This window comes from Petaurus breviceps, unplaced genomic scaffold, assembly GCF_028583685.1.
Source record: "Petaurus breviceps papuanus isolate PSGF00001 unplaced genomic scaffold, PetGlider_PUasm1.0 37, whole genome shotgun sequence".
Lineage (NCBI taxonomy): Eukaryota > Metazoa > Chordata > Mammalia > Diprotodontia > Petauridae > Petaurus > Petaurus breviceps.
The window spans coordinates 73314571-73337027 of NW_027186296.1; the positions used below are offsets into that span (position 1 = coordinate 73314571).

A 22457-nucleotide genomic window follows, 5' to 3' on the forward strand; every position below is an offset into this window, starting at 1 on the left:
TCAGGGAAAAAAAATATTTTGTCTCCAGAATTGTTTAGTTTTTGTCCTTGGTGACAAGACAGGATCTTACAAAAATTATTTCTCTTAGTAAGTCTCTATCATAATACTAATGCTAAAATCCAAGTGAGCAGTAATGGATTTCTAAAATATGAAATGCCAAACCTAAATGATACATGAATAACAGGGCTGTGACCATGCCTACTTCTTAAAATAACATTGCACAAAGACTAGCTGAATTATATGGGTGCTAGACAGCTACAGGAAAGAGGAAAATAAACATCATAGTCCAGGCTGATGGTGTGGTTTTATTATATCAAGCTATGAGAACCTTAAGAAATGGCTAGGCCTGCTGGCTAATTATTTCAGAGTTTAGCATCAACTAAGTTAAAACTAAAACTGTATTCAGCAGAAATTTTCCAGGATTTAAACCAACAGGAGTTTCACCCAGCTTGTCAATGTATTTATTCACCTCCTCAGAAGACTGTCTGGCTGATAACCCATCTTGGTAGAGCCGTCACAATGCCAGCAGTTCTACTAAAAAAAAAAAAGTCAGGAATTCCTCTGAAGTTATGCTGTGACTCTTTTATGGCTGAGGTAGCTGATCAGTAACACCTGCCTTTATTCTTGTTTAGCCCCTAATTGCTTCTCTCCTACTACAAGGGACAGAATTCTGGAGCCTCAGCCCAGCATTTATCCTTGAAGAGGCTTAAATCTCTTTGATGGAAATACTGGCTCTTTTCCCAAACACTTCTGAGGCCTACCTTCATGGGCAGCTACACTAACTAGCTGCCCTCTTCCTGGGCCAGAATACAAATAAATTAGGTTCCTGAATTTTCAGGATGGAATCAGCTCTGCCTCCCACATGTCTCATCTCTCAGTGTGGATCTTTCTTTAAACCACAACCCAGATAATGACACTTCGAACATTCACCAGAAAATTTGATTATGAATTGACTGTGACTTAATAATATACACCAAAGGCTCAATGAACATACATAAGACGAGATAGATGTTATGAAAGTAGAAATTATGAGATCTGGCAATTAATTAAATATGTGGAGTGTGGCAAAGTGAGACATCCAGATTAATACTGCAATTATGAACTGGGAGATTAGAGGAATATTGGTACCTTCAGCAGAAAGAGTGAAGTTTGGCACTAAGGGAGGCATAAAATCAAAAAAAGTCATAAGGGACCTTACAGACTAGTAAAATTACTATTTTGCAATTTTCAAAGTGCTTTCACAAACACCATTTGTATGAGGAAGCAGGGCTATATAGGATAAAAGACTTACCCAAGGTCATAAAGATAACAAGGCAATAATAAAAACTAAAAAAGTGAGCTTTTGAATTCATGATTTTTTCCTAGTAAATTGCATTTTCTAATTATATTCTGTATAGGAGAACATTAAAATCAATTTCATACATTAACAAGCACCAATTACATGTACAGTATTATGATAAAAGTTGGAGGTAATACAAAATTTACATTAGTTACATGCTCTGGCCTTAAGAAGTTTGTAGTACGAGACACAGTACACATAACTATTAATGCATGATAGTAGCACCAAAGAAGCACATCCAGGTTGCCATGTGAAGTACGACTGAGAGAACTGCCATAAACAATTGGAGAGTTAAGAGAGTGCTTCCTTGAGATGAATTTTAGGGTACATAGAAATGTAGCCAAACTAGGCATGGATGGAAGAAAGAGTACAGGCAGAGTGTATTTCGAGTACAATGGAACATTGTGTGGGCAAAGGTGTGAAGGTGGAGGAAGTGGGCTAAGTACAGAAGATGTCAAGTAATCCAATTTAGCTAGAGCAGAGAGTACATGGAGGGTAGTCATGGGATGGGGAGGAGAGAGTATGGATAACACATCTGTACAGGACTGCAGGCTATTCACTTTACTCAAAAGTCAATAGGGAACCCCCCCTCCTCTCCTCCCTTCATGGTTTTAATACATGCGCTAGAATGACACACCTTACCCACATTCATGTCCCTATGCAAGGAGGTTGTACTGAAAGGGGGCCTTGTAAGGTGACTTGAATTGTTTGGTAAAGTGAGAAAACATTATGTAGACATAGCACGTTATTAAGCTATAAAGGTTTTCCAATATGTAGGTTTGCAAATGATCTTTATCAAGGGTAAGCAGAACGGGATCTTCTCAGCTTTCTCCCATCCAAGAAGCCAACCTTGTCCTTATTTTTAGTAACTTTCTTTCTTTTTATCATCTCTATTACACTTCTGTCCCTGCCATAAAACAACAATATATTGATTAGACTAAATTTATAAAATTATTAGTTCCATGAATGCAGGGACTATGTCCAATTCATGTGTAAATCCCTCAGACTTTCTAGAATAATGCCTTATACATAGTAGGAACACTGAGATAAGAGATGTAAGGAACATAACAGGCCATCTATTCTGACCCCCTGTTTTACAAATGAGGTTAACAGGCCCAGAGGGATTAAATGACTTGCCTAAAGTCACACAGTATAATCCTGAAGAGCAAGGATTCAAACCCAAGTCCTCTGACTCTTAATCCAAAACTCACTCCATTATATATACCGTGTTGCCTCAAATGTTAACCAAAGTTTTGCTATGAGAATGAACTTCTTTTTAAAGTTCAGTTTAAATACAATTTATTTTTTTAAAATTCTGTCAAAGCAGATATGGTACCTAAAACAGTATAAAATAGTTTATATGAAAACTGGATGTGAGTTAAAGTTGTAAGGGAATCATATAAGAAATATTTAATGTTTATTTCAAAACTTCTAGAATTTGTGATTTCAGTTGGTGTTGAGTACACTATCTACCACCACAGATAACCTCTCCTTTACCACGTAGGAGACAGTCATCCTGAACTGCTATGGCTGAAACAGTCATCACACACTCCAGACTCCCCAGTGAACTGAGCCTGACTGGGCCGCCAGGCTTGGAGCTATGCTGGCATAACTCCAGAATGCAGAGCCACCTCTCTTCCAAGGTAAGGTGCCTAACTGGGCCTATAATGGAAATATCTTATTGCTGAATTTCAATTTCATTTTATAGATGTGCAGACAACAGGAGGCAAAAAGCTAGTGGAGAGACGGATGGTTTTATTCTTTTTTCAAAAAAGCCTGAAAGTTTTATTCATTCTCTTGTCTTGTTTCTCCTATGTGAATATGTGCCAGAGAGTTTTCCTATCTTGATACCCAAGAGATCAAAGAGAGAGATAACAATGCTGAAGAAACCACTGGATGAGGAAGAGACCCTATAAATTCCAAAAGACTCACTAAGAAAATCATAGCAGCAGTGGGAAAAACTAACTTCCACAAAACTCAAGTTGTCCTTACAAACTTTAATCCAGGAGTTTTTTTTTTTGCTTTTTTTTTGGGAGGGTAATTGGGGTTAAGTGACTTGCCCAAGGTCACACAGCTAATAAGTGTTAAGTGTCTGAGGCAGGATTTGAACTCGGGTCCTCCTGACTTCAGGGCTAGTGCTCTGTTTACTTTTGCTACCTAGCCGCCCCTAATCCAGGGGTCCTTAAAATGGTCCATTAATTTGGATGGGTAAAAACTACTACTGTATTTCCACTAATCTCTAATGGAAATTTAGCATTTTCTTCAATTATGAATTTTTAAAAATAAAACATTTATTTATTCTAAGGAGAGGTCCCTAGGTTTCACCAGAGTGCCAAGAGTGTGACCCACAAAAAGACAAAAACCTCTGCTCCAAGTTGATGTCCCAGGGAGTTCAGAAAGAAGCACACTCAAAGGGAGGCTGGACAAAAGTGGCATAATCAAATCTGGGGATTAATTAACATCAATGTTAAGTGAAGATATAATTGGGAAATGAGAAAATAATTCAACTGTATTGACGTGTCTGTATCTATGATAGATATAATTATTTGCCACTAATTTGCAAATTATTTGGTTTTTTTTTACCTTTTTTTGTTTTCTTGTGAAATGTTTAACTTTCTCTATGCAATTAATTTGGTCAATTATCTACCATCAGAAGAAATTATTAATATTCTTCACTTGTACTTATGGTTCCTAGGTTCATAAGGTCACAGATTTAGAGCTGAACAGAACCATTTAGTCCAACTCTCTTATCCATTAGTTTTCAATTGAAAACAATACTTGAAAATAAAATACAAAAAGTTATCAAGTTTGAAATAGTAATAATAAGATCATATAGTTGCTAATAAATAATACAACTATGTATATGACAATTAAAAATTGTTACAAGTACCATATATTATAGGACTTTTTCCATATAAAAGATAATCATAAAGAATACTACAATGTTGCCGAATTAGCAATTTTGAAATTAAATCTAACAGAAATTTGTACATAATTTTATCACACTATTTTTTGTTTTGTTTTGCTTTTTGGGGGGCAAATGGGGTTAAGTGACTTGCCCAAAGTCACATGGCTAGTTTTTGTGTTAAGTGTCTGAGGTCTGATTTGAACTCAGGTCCTCCTGACTCCAGGGCCGGCGCTCTTACTCACTGAGCCAACCTAGCCATGCCTATAAGATTTGTTCTGCATAGCTCTAGAAGACAGAAGCAGGCGTAATGAGAAGTTGAAGAGAGATAGATTTTAGCTCCAGGTAAATAAAAAATATTCTATCAATTCAAGTAATCAATCAATAAACATTTATTAAGTGATTATGTACCAGGAATGGTGCTAACAATGCTGTGGATATAAAAAGAGAAAAAGGACAGGTGCTACCCTCAAAAAGTTTACAATCTAATGGGGGAATGTGCAAACAACTCTATAAAAAGCAAGCCATTTACAGAATAAAGAGGAAAGAGGTCACTAGAATTAAGAGGAGTTGGAGAAGGCTTCCTGTAGAAGGTGAGATTTTAGTTGGAACTTAAAAGAAACCAGGGAGATCCAGTAGTTGGAGTGGAAGAGGCAGAACATTCCAGACATGGGAGACATCTGTGGAGACTGTCCAGAGCTGAGAGGTGGACTGTCTTCTTCAAGGAACAGTCAGAAACCAAAGCATGGATGGCCATTGTTTAGGAATACTATAAAGGGGATTCATTTAAATACAGGTTAGCTGTATGATGCTTCAAACTCATATTCTGTGACTAATTTAAATAAAAAAATAATTCAGCATTTCAAGTGTCCATGTTTCATCAATATTTGCCCTTTCTCTACTGTTAAAGATACACACCTGCTATATACCTTAACAGATAATTTTCATGAATTGCTATAACTGAAAAGAAAAAAAAAAGTAACCTGGTTGCCAAACTTCTAATGATGAGACTCTCCAAATGTGTCAACCTAATGTAGTCATCCTCAGACCCAGGGTTCATCACTGAGACTACACTTAAAGTATAGTCACACAAACGCACACACATGGGCACACACACACTTTTTTCCCAGAGATAAACAGACATTTACCATATTCCAAAATTCACTTTCTTGCTATTTGATGACACCCAAAACATATGCAAAATTACTTCAAACAAGTCAGGGTATAAATAAATGTCACAGTTGAAAGTTATGGGCCTGGGGTAACATGGGAATAAATCCAATTTGTAGAATAAAAGCATCAAGTTAAAATCATAATATGTATTTATTTTTGCAAAAAAAAAAAGAAAAAGCATGACTATCTCTATCTCAGGTAAATTATATCAGGAGTAAATGTTTACTATTAGAAATACATGACAATGATCAAGACCACCAATACTGGTGACTCCTTATTCTAATGACAGTTTCCAATTACAGAGATGGAGGATACCTCTTGAAAATGCAATTGAGGAGCAGCCAGGTAGCACAGCGAGTAAGAGCACCAGCTCCAGTGTTGAGAAGACCTGGAGATCGAATCCCCGGCTCAGACACTTAGCACCCACCCAGAAACACCTGGCCGTGTAACCTTGAGCAAGTTACTTAACCCCAATTGCTTAGGGGCGGCCAGGTGGCTCAGCGAGTAAGAGCACTGGCTCCAGTGTCGGGATGACCTGGATCAAATCCGGGCTCAGATACTCAGCACCACACCCAGAAATAATAACTGGCTGTGTAACCTTGAGCAAGTTACATAACCCCAATTGCTTTAAAAAAAAAAAAAAAAGAAAATGCAATTGAACTGAAAACAAAGATAAATCTGAAAAAAAAAATCTTAAAATGTAGTGACCAAAAGATCAACTGGTCAAAACTGATTGGAACAGTTGATTTAAAAAACTCTGCTAGATACTTGCTTCAGAAATCACATGAGATAATCAGCCCCATGATCTAACTCTGTCCTGAGTTCCCCTCATCTAAAGTGGCCCTTGTTCATGTAAAATACATACTCTAGCAGCAAATCAGTAAAAATGGAGGTATCAGCATCCCCATTTTAGATGAAAATTTTCATATTTTTTGTTAACAATATTCAATAAGATAAAAAATAAAAATTAGCTTTAAGTGCCAAAGCTACTGATTTTTTATTTTTTTCTCTAAAAACTTATTACTGAGTTATGTGACCAGAGGATGGAAGAACTGAAATTTTCTCAATTCCTCACAAAAATCTCAAAATTCTCCCAAAATGAGAATCATGTACACAAGGTAAAATAAATGCACAGAACAACACTACAAGCTGAATGCTGAATAACTTGATGAAATAACTATAGAGAAAGCTCTTATCTAATTCATAACATGACCATTAAGTACATCCTCTCTCACAGCCTAACTCATAGGACTGTGTTCTGGGATCTACTCGGCAATTTCCATACTGCTGCTGTGTAATGCCAGGCATGAGCAGCTTTCCAGAAGAATGCTATTGTGAACAGCTTTTAAGGTTCTGATTACACGGTATAGTGAACACTCTATTTATTCCATAACAAATCAAAGCAAAAACATTCACAGAAAATCAAGGTACATATCAAAGCAAAACATTCATAGAAAATCAAGGTACAGCATTCACAATATTACAACTTAGCACAGAAAATCACCATATAGTATTCACAACAGCTTATCATTAAAATGACCACATAGTTTTCACTAAAGTGGTCACAATATTTAGAGCAAAGAACAATGATCTTAAAGTACAATAGTCAAAGTCTTCCACTTATGAGGCACACTTAAGTTAACTCAATCAATCACTTATTCAACAATCAATTACTAAGTATCATTAATCACTAAATATAATCATTAGAGAATACACAAACCCTTCACCCCTAGGTCACTAGCTACAATTTCATCATTACTCAGTACCCAGGGAGAGGTCTTTTCATCTTGACTTGGGGCTGGTTCTTAGATTCCCTGGATCCCCTTCCATGGTCCCAGATTCTACCTGGATTCACCAGACTGTCACCTGGGTTCAATGTCAAACAGCTCCCAGTTCCTTGTCCAGCTCTCTGGGCAGATCCTGCTCCACACTGAAGTTCACAGGGTCCAGTCCATCTAAAATCCTTCACAATTTCTGCTCCTGGGAATTCAAGGCTCAACCAAGCCACAAACAGACAAAGTCCCTGCATCCCAGTCATGCTTCTCCAGTCTTCTGCAGCTCATTCAAAAATCAGAATCACCTTATCCAGCCTGGGGGCAGGAGGTTCCTGGGCTCCTGTTCAGAAGAAGCTCCACCAACACAAGTTCTCAGGAAATTCTGGCTCAGTTCTCTATTCTCTCTTCTGTAGCTGCTCTGCCACCAGATGCTAGTCCCAAGAAATTCTGGCTGTGCCTCTCTGGGGCTTTTATTATATACATACTGTTAGCTACTTCCTGTTTCAGCCAACCCCTTCCTGTTACATCAGCAACAGGAGGCAGGATTTCATACCTTCTGTTTCCCCAACAGAGGCTTGATCAGTTACTAAGTGCTAAGTATCTGCTTACTTGCCAATACAAAGGGGTTAAATTACATTAACATTACATGCTGCTACAACTTCTTCCTCTGCCCTCAACCCATCTTACATTTGGGGCAAAAAGCAGCAGTCCTCAATTCTGCCCTCCTTACTCCACACAGAAAGGAGGTAGAGGTAAAGGGAAGCAGAAGTTTCCTCTGAGTGTAATAACAGTATGCCATATCCATAGTAGCATTTAGCCAGACAACTAAAAAACAGAGGAAACTGGATCAGAGCACCAGCACATGTGTGGAATGCCACTAGACCTAAAGGAAAGGGGACTAGAATCCATTTGAGGCCAGTTCTGTCACTCCAGAAGTCAGGTGAGGCAAGAAATGAGGTGGAGTGAAAGTAAATTTCCCAATGAGGGATCTGAAGTCTACCCCTTGAGGAAATCCAACCTCAAAAGGGTAGGAGTGAAAAATGAACAGTAGGGAAACTTAGGGCATGGTAGAATACTTAGGTGGTACAGTGGATGTAGTACCAGATGTGGAGTCAGGAAGACTCATCTGTCTGAGTTTAAATCTGGTCTCAGACACTTAGTTGTGTGACTCTGGGCAAATCACTTAACTCTGTTTGCCTCAGTTTCCTCATTTATAAAATGAGCTAGAGAGAAGGAAATGGCAAACCACTCCAAAGTCTTTGCCAAGAAAACTTCATGAAGAGTCAAATATGACTGAAATGACTAAACAACAAACATGGTCAGGTCTGCACTTTAGGAAGATCAACTTGACATCCAACTAGAGGATGGACTAGAATGAGGAGAGATGATTCAGGGAGACCAACCAAAAGGTTACTGTAATGGTACAGGTTTAAGGTGATGAGGACCCACACCAAGGTGGTGGCAGTGTCAGAGGAGAGAAAGGAGCACAGAAGAAATGTCACAAGGGTAAGATAGACAGAAGCTGGTAACAGATTGGATACAGAGGGTGATAGAAAGTGAGGAATCCAGGATGACACTCAGGTACAGGCATCACAACCTGCCTCGTTAACTAAGTTCACAACCCAGGACCTCACAACCTGGATGTGTCAGCAAGAAAAGAGCCCTACATGCAAAAATATTCAAAGTAGCATTGCTTATAATAAGAAAAATTAAATATAAATAAATTATAATTCAATTTTATATATACTATGATACATAATATATAAATTATATAAGAAATTAAAATATAAATGTAAGTAAAGTAAGTGTCTCAAAAATGGAGTAGCTAAACGAAGTATGATGTATCAATATAATGGGAAACTAGCGTGCTATAAAAAAGATGAATATGAAAAATTCAAGGAAACAAAAAAGGGAAAACCTGCATCAAGTAATTACAGAATGAAGAAAGCAGCGCCTAAAGAACAACATCCACAGAGACTACAACAAAACAAATAAGCTTAACGTGTAGAACACAAAATTTAGTCAAATATCTATATCAACTTACTATTACATTTAAAAAATACATCCCTTCTTTTAATTAGCAATGTGACAAACTGGACCTAAAGGGAACATGCCTTGTAAGACAGTTTGTTAAGAAGCATCTGATGTGTAAAAGCAATGGTTTCAATCCTTTTTTTTAAAGCAATATGTTGCTTTTTTAGAAGCAAGAATTGCAAATAAAGTATATACTCAGGGAAATGAATAAACAAATTATAGGACATGAATGCAATGAACCATAACATCATAAGAAATGAAAAATTTGAATAATGCAGAGAAAAATGGGAAGACACATGAATGAATGGTAGGTGAAGTAACCAGAAACAGAAAAAAAATATTCACAACTACAACAATGCAAATGAAAAGAAAAATAGCAACAACAAAATGAAAGTCAGCATACACTATAATGACTAAGCTTAGCACAAAATAAATTTTTAAAATGGAACTCCCTTCATTAGAGAAACAGGAGACAATGGATGAGGAGCAATGCATATATTGTTAAACTGATAAACAGATTTCATCTGTTTCAAGTAACTTCTTCCTTTTTTTCCTCCTTAAAAATATTCACTGTTACAAGAGAGGTTCTCTGGGTGATGTGGAAACAGGGATATATTTGAAAATAAGGTAAAAAATATTAATAAAGAGAAAAATGAAACATATTGATTGTTTCAAGTGCCTATTATATCAAAATACAGTTACTCATTCACAATATAAACTTAATGTTTCTTTTTTTTTCATTTGAGGGGGAAAAAAGAGGCTCACTTTTTCATTCTTAAAGGTATGTTCTTTTTTTTTTACATTTTTTTTTTGTTTTCAACATCCCTTTCCACAAGATTTTGAAACATGAGTTTTCTCCCCATCTTTCCCCTACCCCCATCCCAAAATAGTGAGCCTACTCCCAATCTGCTGTCTCTCATATCCCCCCCCCACATCTCCCCTCTAACTTTCTAGTAAGGCAAGATGGATTTCTATACCCCAGTATATCTTATTTCCCAGTTGCATGTAAAAAAACAATTTTTTAAAACATTTGTTTTTAAAACTTTTATTTCCAGATTCTTTTCCTTCTTCCCTCCTCATCCATGCCCACTGGGAAGATAAGCAATTCAATATAGGTTGTACATGTGTACTTACACAAAATGTTTCTATAGTATATATATATATATATATATATATATATATTGTGAAAGACTATCTATATTTCCCTCCATCCTATCCCACCCCCTACTTATTCTATTTTCTACTTTGACCCTGTCCCTTTTCAAAAGTGTGTGCTTCTAACGACCCTCTCTCCCAATCTGCCCTCCCTTCTATCATCCTCCCTCTTATCGCCTTCCCCCTTATTTTCCTGTAGGGTAAGATACCCAATTGAGGGCATGTTATTCCCTCCTTAAGCCAAATTCAATGAGAGTAAGGTTGACCCACTCCCTTTCACCTTCCTGTTTTTCCCCTCCATTGTAACAGTTTTCTCTTGCCTCGTTTATATGAGATAATTTACCCTATTCTTTCTCTTTCTCCTTCTTTTATTATATTTCTCTCTCACCTCTTAAATTTTTTAGATATCATCCCTTCCTATTCAACTGATCATACAGTATCATGATTTCTCTTAAAGTCCTTAGCTTCCATTTGCTCCAATTTAATTTTTATGGAATTATTCTCTTCAGTGAGTTTTTGAAATTCCTTTTCCATCTGGGCAATTTGGCTTTTTAATACATTCTTCTCCTCATTGGCTTCTTGGGTCTCTTTTGCCATTTGAGTTAGTCTATTTTTAAGGTAATATTTTCTTCAGTATTTCTTGGGGTCTCCTTCAGCAGACTGTTGACTCACTTTTCATGATTGTCTTGCATCATTCTCATTTCTCTTTCCAACTTTTCCTCCATTTCTCTTACTTGACTTTCAAAATCCTTCTTGAGCTCTTCCATGGCCTATAACCAATTCATACTTTTCATGGAAGCTTTTGGTGCATGAGTTTTGACTTTGTTGACTTCTTTTGGTTCCATGTTTTGATCCTTTTTGTCCCCCCAAATAGGAATGCATGGTCTGACTGTGCTTCCTCTGCTTGCTCATCTTGCCAGCCAATTACTTGACTTTTGAGCTCTTTGCCATGGTAGAACTCTGCTTCCAAAGTGGAGAGAGCTTTGTCCCAAATCACTGGGGTTTCCGCAAATGTTGTCAGAGGTCTAAGGAGGTCGCCTTCTCTACAGCCACCACAAGTTCTGGCACACTGGTGTTTCTCACCCCAGGACCACCACCCAAGACAGGGACCTAGATCCAAGCAGGTCAAAGCAAGAGCAATTACCCTCTAAATGATCTGAATGATCACTTGGTCCCCCTATGATCTGCAGGCCAGGTGCTCAGGAGGCAGCCACATGGCAGCAGCTGTAGCCAATGGGCCTCTGCTATCTCTCACCCTGGGGGAACTCTTCCATCACCTGGTTCCTACAGAGTTCCCTACTGACCTTTTATTTTCTCTTTGACATTTATGGGTTGAAAAGTCTGGAAACCACCATAGCTGCTGGTGATTCACTCTCCTGAAGTCTGCTCTGGGCAGTCTGTGCTGCTGGTCGGGACCATCCTGGGTCCGGGCCACCCTGAGTCCAGGCCCACATGGCTCACATGCAACTGAGCTCAGCTCCCAGTTCAGTGAGAGAGACCCTTCCTATTGGCCTGCCAGGCTGCCTTCAGTAGGAGATTTGTTTCTCTCTTGTCACTTTGTGGGATCAGTGGCTCTAAAAAATTTTTAGAGTCATATTTTACAGGTATTGGAGGTGGTTGATGCAGGACCTCACGCAATTTCTACTCTGCCATCTTGGCTCTACCCCTTAAATATATGTTCTACTAGGTCTATACTAACAGAAATGGCACTATAAGAGCAAGCCAGAAGGAGGCTAGTCACTTGCCCAATAGTCTCAGTAGAATTGAGAAAATGCATTTAGAAGTCAGCTATGAAATGACAAAAAACCTAGGTCTGAGCAGATCTGCTTTCTCATAATTCACAGTGTATAATTAATGCCCTCCCCCCATGGAGACTGGAGAGACAAAGAAGCTTATCTTTCACATTCCATGAGTTTAATTTCTTAAATTTGTGTTGTATGTGGGCCCAAGCTAAGGGAGATGACATGGTGCTAGGGACAAGTCATACATGAGTAATGGAAGGCTAGTCATTGGCCCAACAATCTCAAAAGGACAAAACAGAGGTGTTCAAAAGCAGAAAACAGCTATGAAATGACGAAAACCAAATGAAAGCAGAAGCAGTAAAGGTGGGAGAGAACTGGGTACATACTAGTGTCTTCCTGGGAGACAATCTCTATTGTTCAAGGATTCTTCTTCAGTGCCCTCATTTCCCTGGTATTAGAAGTTGGACATCCTTCTACTCAATTCAGTACAGTTCGCCATTAAACAAATTTAAAAATCAAAAACTGAGAATTTTAGAGAACATTTACTTTAACAGTCTTTCCAATGCAGAAGAATGCCTTCCTCCAAACTTCCCTGACAGGTGATTGATCATTCAGACTATACTCGAATACTTCCAGTGATGGGGTGTTCACTCCTTTTGGAGATAGATCATCCATTTATGGACAACTTTCTTTGTTAGAAAGTGCTTCCTTATGGGGTTATGAAAGTTACTTACTTATAACTTCCATTTATTGCTTCTAGTACTGCTTTCAGATATCAATAAATCTACTGTCTTCTACATGACAGTTTTTGAACTATCCAAAGCTAGAAGTCATGTCGCACTTAAGTCTTTTCAAGTTAAACATCTTTGAGTCTTTTAACTAATCTTCATGTGACAAACTTTAGTCTACTATCCTGGTCATCTTTCACAGGAAGATGACCTTTAGAATGTCAGTGTTCTTAAAGAATGGTCCCTACAATTGAACATAATGTTCCAACTTCATTATTTTAATTTTGAAACCTTTTAAATAATGACTTACTAAGCATGCTCATGCACATGGAATTTTATTAAATGATATAACAAAAATAAAATGAAATATCACATTCTTCCTCACTTTTACTAAAAAAAAATTCCACAAGGGTTTTTAGAATAGTATAACTAAGAATGCTCCCAAATAAGTATAGAGTTCTGCAAAGTAGGGGATTATATATTATGGCTATTTGAATCCATATTTTTAACTGCTTCACTCCTATGTCCTAATCCTTCTCACCTGGCTGGTGAAAACTAAATAACTGGCTGAAATATAGCCTCCCACAACCATCTTCACCATGCTCCCTCTCTCCAGAATACTGTAAAAGGGATACATCTCTCTTCTTGCTCACTTGCATTTACGTATGGAAATGACAGTAAGTCAGAAGCGAGCCAGAAGGTAAGATATTTTAATAATGTCCACGTGATTTTTTTTTTCACCAAACCAAAGTGAAAACTTTGCAGTGGAAATTAAGCTCTGGGAATAATTTTGCTGGTTATCAATTTAAAGAATAGCCACACCTTCACAGAACAGGTAAGCGGGATGGTATTGCTCTTTAGTTTTTGCTTTTTTAAACTGTCATGTTTGAATGTCCAACTCCACAATGACAGATCTAAGATTTCAACAGAATCTGAAACAAAGAGAAAAAAGCAATGGCTCATTTTCACATAACCATTACAGACTTAATGAGCAATAGTTTCTAAATGGAATTCTCACAATATAACTATTGGTAAATAAATCTGTCCACTGAATGGACAGATCCTCAAAAGCCACATAGAAGGCAATGTGATAAAATGAGGAGAATGCTGGACTTAAAGAGTCAGAAGCCTGGGTTCTGACATTAACTTTGTGAATCTGAGTACATTTAATTTCTCTGCCCCTCAGTTCCCCACGAGCAAAAAAAAAAAAAAGATAATCATACTCCATTATTTAACTTGCAGGGGGTTGTTGCTATAAGTAAAGTGATTTGTAAGCCTTCAGGTACTACATAAATGTGAGGCTATTAAGAAAGGCATTCTAAATAGGAACCATACAAATTCATTACAAGAAGGCAGTCAGAGGCCTGATTTTGTTAGTTGCTTCATAAAAGATAAAGCCCAATCAACCCCATATAATGAAATCACAGTCCATTTCCTTAGTCATCCATTCATTCTTCATCAAAATTATTAGTAGTAGTCAAAATAATAATCAGAACAGCTCACATTTCAGGGGCACTTAGACATTTACCAACCACCTTCCTCACAACTACCCTTGGAAATCCAAGACTTCTTCCCTCCATATAATTCAAAGTTGTCAACAACAGCAAACACAGGAAGAATAGTAAGGCTAACTACTAGATTACAAACTCAAAACATACTTTCTAGGCCTGTACATAATCAATCTGGCAATGCTTACCTATTTGAGTTATACTGAGGGTAATTTGCTGTTCTGTAACTTTCTGGAAAGAAAGAACATCATAGCCCTGCTTGACAAGACCTTCATGAAACAATGGTGATGTGTTTTCACACCTGTCAGCACAGAGGGTAACTGTTCTGTGGGCTTTCCTGATGCATCTAGCTATGTCCACAATAGGGTACTTGGTCTTCTCTGTGGGAGTTTTTGAAACACTAGTGAGGTAATGGTACAGGAACTGCATCTTTGATAACCTCACTGTTAGCTACAACAAAAATAACTTTTTCTCTTTTCCACAGGAATGAAATGAATATTTAAAATTCCTTTTTACCTATGAATCAAGTCTGGATTGCCTCCTATAGGACTGACCAGCTTCTGGTATCATACTTATTTCCCATTTCCTTGTTCATCATCCAATATAGTTTCCTGTTTCTAGCTTCTAAGGTCATCAATCATAATCTACCCCAACCCTACTCATCTTTTTCTTTCCTATTATTCCTTTTCACACACTGTCTGCTCCACTGATTCTAATCACTTCTATTGTCTTCCTGCTGCTCATTTCCCACCCATTTTATTCACATTGTTCCCGTTCTCCTAGACTACTCTAGCCACACGTCCAATTCACCTATCTGCACTCTACTCATCCTTCAAAGCTCAATATTCCCACAGAACCACACACATCTAGTACAAATTATACCTGCACAGGAATTTCTTCTGAAACTTGTCCAACAAAAGTTCATCTAAATTTCATTTGAAGACTTCCAGTGATGGGGAACTCATTATCATCCAAGAAAGCCTATTTCACTTTTGGGCAGCACTTATTTAAAGGAAATTCTCTCTTACACTGAGCCTTTGCAACTTCACTTTACTCCTAGCTCTTTCTTCTGCTGTAATGCGAATGTAAATTTTAAAGATCTTCCCTGCCCCTAGGCTAAAGTGCACCAGAAGCCTGGGGAGGGAGGCTTGTTTTTCAGAAGATACTTTTTGATTGGCCAGTGGGTCAAAAAGGTTGTTACATTCTCTGAGCCAGGAGAAGGCTATATAAGCCCTGATGTGTAGCTTTGTTTTGGGACTCACTTTGAGAAGTGTTCTGTGATTTGATCTGAATTCTGGGAAGCCGTTGTTGAGAGTCCCCCGGCTTTGAAAAACCCAGAATGTGGAAACCCAGATGTTGACTGGGTATGGATGTAATGGTTGGACAGTTTGGAAATCTGTCTACTTGATGTTTCTGTCTTGATAATTATGCCTGTATACTTTGAGGTTCAGGGTGCTGACCTTTTCTCCTGAACAAAGTAAATGATATATGTCTGACTGATTAAAGTAAGCTTGTTAACCCATTTTGAGTTGCTTTCCTTTAACAAAGCAGATCCAAGAACCTGTGGTAGCTGCAAACCCTGAGGACGCTTGGGGTGCTTGCTGCTACATCTGCTGCCAAAGAGAACAAGTCCAATCCTTCTTCTATCAGTTACCATGTATTCCCCTACATCTTCTCTAAAGTAAACATTCCCATTTCTTTCAACGTGGCTTCATATGGAATAGTTTCCAATCCCCTCATGATCCTGGTCACTCTCCTCTAGATTCACTCCAGTTTGTCAATTTCATCCCTAAAATGGGACACCAACAGTCCAAAAGTGAGCACTAATACTCCAGAGACTGTCTGATTAACATAAAGCACAGAACGATTTTCACTTCCCTTGTCTTGGACACTATGCCTCTAAATGCATCCAAATATCATGTTAGCTTTAATCTCACCATAACACATTGGTGACTCCTTAAGATTGCAGTCCCTTATAACTCCCACCTACTCCCTCACCCACATCGATTTCTCTTTCCCCTAAACTTACAGAAGTGGCAATATGTAATAAATTCAGCACATAATTATAGAGTAGCTTTATGATAAGTATATTTACACTGTGTTCTGTAGCTCAGGAGAGAGAAACCAATACAGCTACATCACCCCTGCAAAACCAAGGAGACTGTAGGTCCGTGGCCTATGGCAACAAGATGGAGAACAGAAAAAAAGAATGCTGGTTCAAACCTAAGTGAGCAGAAATAGCACTTTTTCTGAAGAGAGTCAATAAAGACAACCAGTTTTCCTGGTCTTCCTGACTCTCAGTCTCATGCCCTATCCCCTACACTACCAGAGAAGAACAGGACAGGGAGGGTGGGGGGAAGGAGGGACAAACAGATTTATAGAATCCAAAGTCAACTAAAGTAATGAGGGCCAAGAAAACAACATATACAACAATCAAAAGTGAAGACTGCAAAATTAGAAAGAACAAGCATGTCCCAGAATAAAAACATGAGTATACATCCATATCTCACTCATTTGCAGGGGTAGGAGGCCCACAGGCATACTATACTATCAGATTTTTTTCTAGGTATTGACTGATTTTACTTACTTCTTCTTTTTCTTCCTTTCTAAAAAAAATTATTTGTTATATAGCACAGCTCACTAGAAGGGGGCCAGATACTGGGAGAAAGTTTGGAAAGAAATGGAACCAAAGTAGATGCCCAATCAGTTTGGATATGGCTAAACACTTAAACTGTGGCACATGAATACAAGGGAATATAGCTGTGATGTAAAAAATGATGAAACAAGCATGAAAAGATGTATACAGATATAGTGAAGTAAGCAAAACCAGGAAATCAATATACAAATTACTATAATAACATAAATGGAATGGACAGCAACAGCAACCAAACAATCAAAACTGAATGTCCCATGAAATGATAATAACCAAGCCTGGCTCCAGAGAAGAAAGTATATGTCCCCACTGGGCTACTCCACAGAGGTGGAGAATCATGGATATAAAATATTATCAGATTTTCTTCACTATGTAGGTTAGTTTTGCTAACCTTTTCTTCTTTTCACTTTGTTTATTCTTCAAAGAGGGATGACTCTGGAACTGGGATGGGGTAGGTGGAGGGTGCAATAGTTGGAAATGTAGGTGATATAAAATTAAAATCTATCAACAAAAATTTATTTTAAGAAAGAAAATGATAAATAACTGTGAGAATATAAGGTTTACTGTTGGAATTTCTATTATATACTTTTTTAGGGCAATTATATCTTCTGTTTATAATAAGTTTGGCAGACAGACTGTAGTTGAAAAAAAAAATCAAATCCCCAAACAGCATAGTAGTAAGTTTAGTATTAACATTATTCCATTTGTTACAGATGTGACTGTGGTTAGCTAGCATTTGCTGAGTTCCTTGGGGTTAGGGGAAAATACTCATAATTTATGTTTCTGAAGGTGTGATGTCCTGCCCTGGAGACCTTCAAGAAAGGTGTTTAGTACTGCAAAGTGTTAAGAAAGAGAAAAAGAATTTCTTGGTAAAAGGTCACCAAATTGCAAGGTGATATGAAATAAAAATACAATTGTCAATTCAAAAAAGACTAAGATATGTCACTTGAGAAATTTCTTTAAAATCTGAAAAAACTTGAGTTTTAATGCCTTGATGTTTTTGCCTTGGCTTCTTTTCATAAAGTTTTTAAGGATATTAATCAAATAAAATTCATATAAAAAAAACTCTAACTAGAAAGTCACAAATAGAACGCTAATTTTTAATTTTTAGAATTCATGTTTTTTTATGACAGGAATAGTCCACATTTATCTAGTACTTTATAGTTTCAAAAGCATTTTCATAAAAATGAGACATTTTCTGCCCTCAAGGAGATTGCAATCCAAATGAGAAGACAAGTATATGAAAAATAGCTATGAAATGAATATAAGGATTGTTTTATAAAGAAAAGCACCTGTTGGGGCAATTAGGTGGCACAGTGAATAGAGCACCAGCCCTGGAGTCAGGAGGACCTGAGTTCAAATTTGGCCTCAGACACTTAACACTTACTAGCCATATGACCAATTGCCCAGCCTTACCCCCTCCAAAAAAAGAAAGAAAAGCACCTGTAGCTTGAAGGATCACCAAAGGCTAGGTGTACGTAGCACTTGAGAGAAGTTTCAAAGGAAATCAGGGATTCCAAGACTTGGTGAGGAGAGAGAGTGCAAAGGCATGGAAGTGGCAGACTGCACACAACATACCTAAAGAACTGCAAGCAGGCCCGACTATACATGAGTAAAAAAGCGTAATGTGCAAAAAGCCTGGAAGAATCAAAAGGGGCCATCTTTTAAAAAGTTTTAAATGAGTGGAAGAAGTTTATATTTGATCCCACGGGAGACAGGGAAGCACTAGAACTGACTGAGTAATGGGCTGATATAATCAGACCAGAACTTCAGGAAAATTACATTAGCACCTATGTGTAGGAGGATTGGAATAGAGGAAGGCCTATATGAGGGTCTATATAATATGAGGGAGGCCAAATAAGGGTCTATTACAACATAGTCTAGGCAAGAGATGATGAAGGCCTAAACTAGAAGAATGACCATGTGAGAGAAGGGAAGGAGACACATACAAAAGATGTTATATAGACAAGCTTTGGCAATTGGCTGGATTGTGGGGTAAAAGAGAATAGAAGATGACATTAGGGTTGCAAAGCCAGGCGATCAGAAACACAAGCGACATCAACAGTAAGAGAGAAATCTGGGAAACAGGTTGGTTTGGAGGGGAAAATGATGAATTCTATTTTGGACATGCTGACTCTGAGATGCCTGTTTGACATTTAGTTTGGAATGTCCTATCAGCAGGCTGTGATATGGGACTGAAACTCAAAGGAGATTGGGGCGGGGTGTATAGATCTGAGCAAAATACAAAGAATGTCTATGAAATGAAGACAAGGACTGGTTTGCAAAGGAGAGCACCCACTGCCAGGAGGATCAGGAAAGGTTAGGTGCAGATAGTACTCAAGCTTGATGAATAAAATAGTCTATTTATTTATACAACTCTTTAGCACCCTTTCTTTGGAACTCTAAACCTCCATTTTTCTGGAGAGAAGATGCTGCCCACCCACCCCCCAAACTCACAGCACACAGGTTTCATCCATTTCCTCCACAAAAGTTTGTCACAACCTGGCCCTTATCTTTCCTATACTCTAGTCCAAGGACAATTTTCTTTGCATGTGACACTCCCAGCTCTGTGCCTTTTCGCTATCTCCTATGCCTGGAATGCTCTGCCTCCTTACCTTTTTGCATTCTGGCTTTCCTTTTTTTTTTGTGTATGGCCTCCCCCATCAGAATGTAAACTCAAAAGATTGAAGTGATTCAGTATAATTTTTTAATTGTTCTTATACATAAATAATTTTGTCTATAACTACCCAAATTACAGCTGTCTCTGAACTTAGTTCAGAAATTCAACTGGCCAGTAATGATTTAAGTTCAGAAATCCAGTTCTCTTGTTAATCACTGTTCTATTCTTCTAACAAGGAAATCTGCTATGCCTGAAGGATGCAAGTGAACACCAGGGATTCTGGTTTAGTATCTTTACAACAAGCTATCCTTTAAAGATTTCTGGTTTGCTATCCAAAAAAGTCTGGCCCATTATCTTTAACCTTGCAGGTAGACTCAATAAACTTTTCTTAGTCACTGGAGGGAAGAAGGGAGTCGTTGCTAGCCCCTCATTCCCAGTTAACAAACCAATCATATCGTCCCCCACAACTCTGTAACCAATCACGTTTTCTTGACACTCCACTCCACAACCCTATAACCAATCACAATTTATTCCTTGCCTAAGAAGTCCTATTCTTTGCTCCATGCCCCCAAAAGCTATAAATGGTGAGCTGTTCTTCTGTCTGCAGTCTTTGTCTTAAAATTGAGACAACCATTGACCACTTTATTTCAAGTTCATGCCCTGCTAATCAACTGTTATCTTGCTTGGAGAATCCATCTTCAGTTTACCTTTGCTGAATTTTACTCATGAAGATTTGGTGGCAGCAGTGGCATAAGGGACAAAGAGCTTCTCCTAGACCCTTTATCAGAACTTTTCCCTTCTTTGGGGACCAGGTGGAAATTTTCCACAAACGGAGAATTTTCTGTTGGGAAATCTGTGGCTGTTGACTGACTCTTCCCCTGAACACTCGCAGCAAATAAAATTAAATCTTCTCCAGGAAAGATGGTAAGTGCCCTGTTGGGAATAATTTTGTGTTTATTCTGAATATCTTGTTTGCATTAAAAGTTGCAACTTAACAGATCTGGAAATAATTGTCTAGATAGATAGACCATAAAACCTGGGTTTGTTCCCTGCAGATGGCCTTTAATTGCAATGTGTTTTCATTAAAGAAGATCTCCCAAAATAGCATAGGAGACCAACCTGAGTGTGTACCAAGTCTATGATATTCTACAAGGCTTGAGAGACTGAGGGAGTCCTATATCCCTACTGAAAAAGTCAACACTATTTTGCTTCTGTTGCTGCTTTCCAGTATTTTGAGGGAGCTAAGAATAATATCTCTAGCTGGAGAGCTGCATAGTGGACTACTTTCAGTGTTTCTCTAGCTTGGGAGAATTGAGGGTCTAATGAAGCAGGTCCCTATTCAAGGATTCTTATAGGTAGACAGATAAACTGATTTCTGAGACAATCTTTCTCCCCTATTGGCTAGGGAATGACCTAGCATGGTCTCTGGAGACATCTAGTGACCAAATTGACAATAGCAAGACTCTGTCTTGCAGGTCTGTCAGTAAATCAACACCCCTTTAACTGGGTTTAGAAAGACAGATAGGAGGTATTTAACTTAATAAGAAACAAAACTCAGATTGCTAGTAACAGAAGCCTCACACTATCATCAGTAAGAAAACATCACAGCCATTATCTCAGTGTTTTCTGTGTATTTCTCTGTGTATTTGTTCTGTACCTGTGCCTTTAAATATTTTTTCTTTTTTATAATGAGAAACTAAAATCATCATTCTAAAAGATAGCCCAGATTTGACCTAAAAATGGGACTTATTCGTGCACAAAAAAAAATATTTTTTAAGAAGCTTTGTCACTGGTGCTTATAGTCGTTTCTATTTTGTAATTCCCTTATTTTATTAAGATTTTTTTTTTCAATTGTGTGCATGGAGTTTAGTAGGAAAAAGTTTGCCAGTAAATCACTCTCTGTGTATTGTGATCTAATTTTGTTATTGTTGTTCTCTAAGTCTTCAGAAAGATTCTCCCTTCTTTTTAAGTTCCTTAATTCTGGCCAAGTTTGGGGGGTATAGAGAGAAAGATAAGAACAGTAATCTTTTCCCTCAGATTGTATAATGTTATGACATCATAATCCAATTAGAAACTAAATTTATAACTGAGCTGTAAGTTCTCTACTGTGAGTCTCCAAATTATAGTTTGCAAGTTAATATAAATGCTGAAATATTCTAGTGAGTTTTAGGTTAACATTCTCTGGAATCTGGTTTAAGGAAATTAAGAACATAACTGTGAATGTTATAGATTTATTGTTTGGCAGCTAAGATAGGAAGATAATTTACTGATTAGAAAGCAGCTGGTTTGAAAGTAGTATTGATAAGGTACAGGCTCTGGGAACCCCCTTGAACTCGAATTGAATCTTCCCACTTGATATTTGATTGAATATTCCCACAGGTATTTATTTGCCTGAAGCCATAAGCCTTTCTGTTATAGCTAGGCCCAAATCTTGTACTCTTACTAACCTAGCCCTCCAGGGTCCATCTACTTCCCACCCTGGAGTCTATCAAAATATCTATGCCCAAATCAACTGTTACACCCTAGAACTGGCCTAGCCCACCAGTCTGTCATCTCTAGGTAGCCTCCAGCAACTTCACTCATTTACTGGAGTCTGACCTCATTAACTACCCTCCCCAAACTCATTACTGGAGTCTGAGCTCATTGACTCCTCCTGAAGAGCTCCCCAAAGTCCTCCTCTAGACCACACCTAGAATACTCCCACAACTTTTCTGTATATAAGACCCCATCTTGCTTCCATGTGTGTGAGAGCGCCATAGAATTTTCTAGAGATTTGCTCTGTGTCAGATGATTCTGGCCCACTTGTCCAATGCAAGTGTCACAGA

At 37.9% G+C, this 22457-nt stretch overlaps 1 protein-coding gene across 7 annotated transcripts in view; it reads right to left on the bottom strand.

Annotated features, from left to right (window-relative positions):
* The window catches only part of SH3GL3 (SH3 domain containing GRB2 like 3, endophilin A3), a 138243-nt gene that overhangs the window by 53349 nt on the left and 62437 nt on the right, over positions 1-22457 (bottom strand). The window lies entirely within an intron of this gene.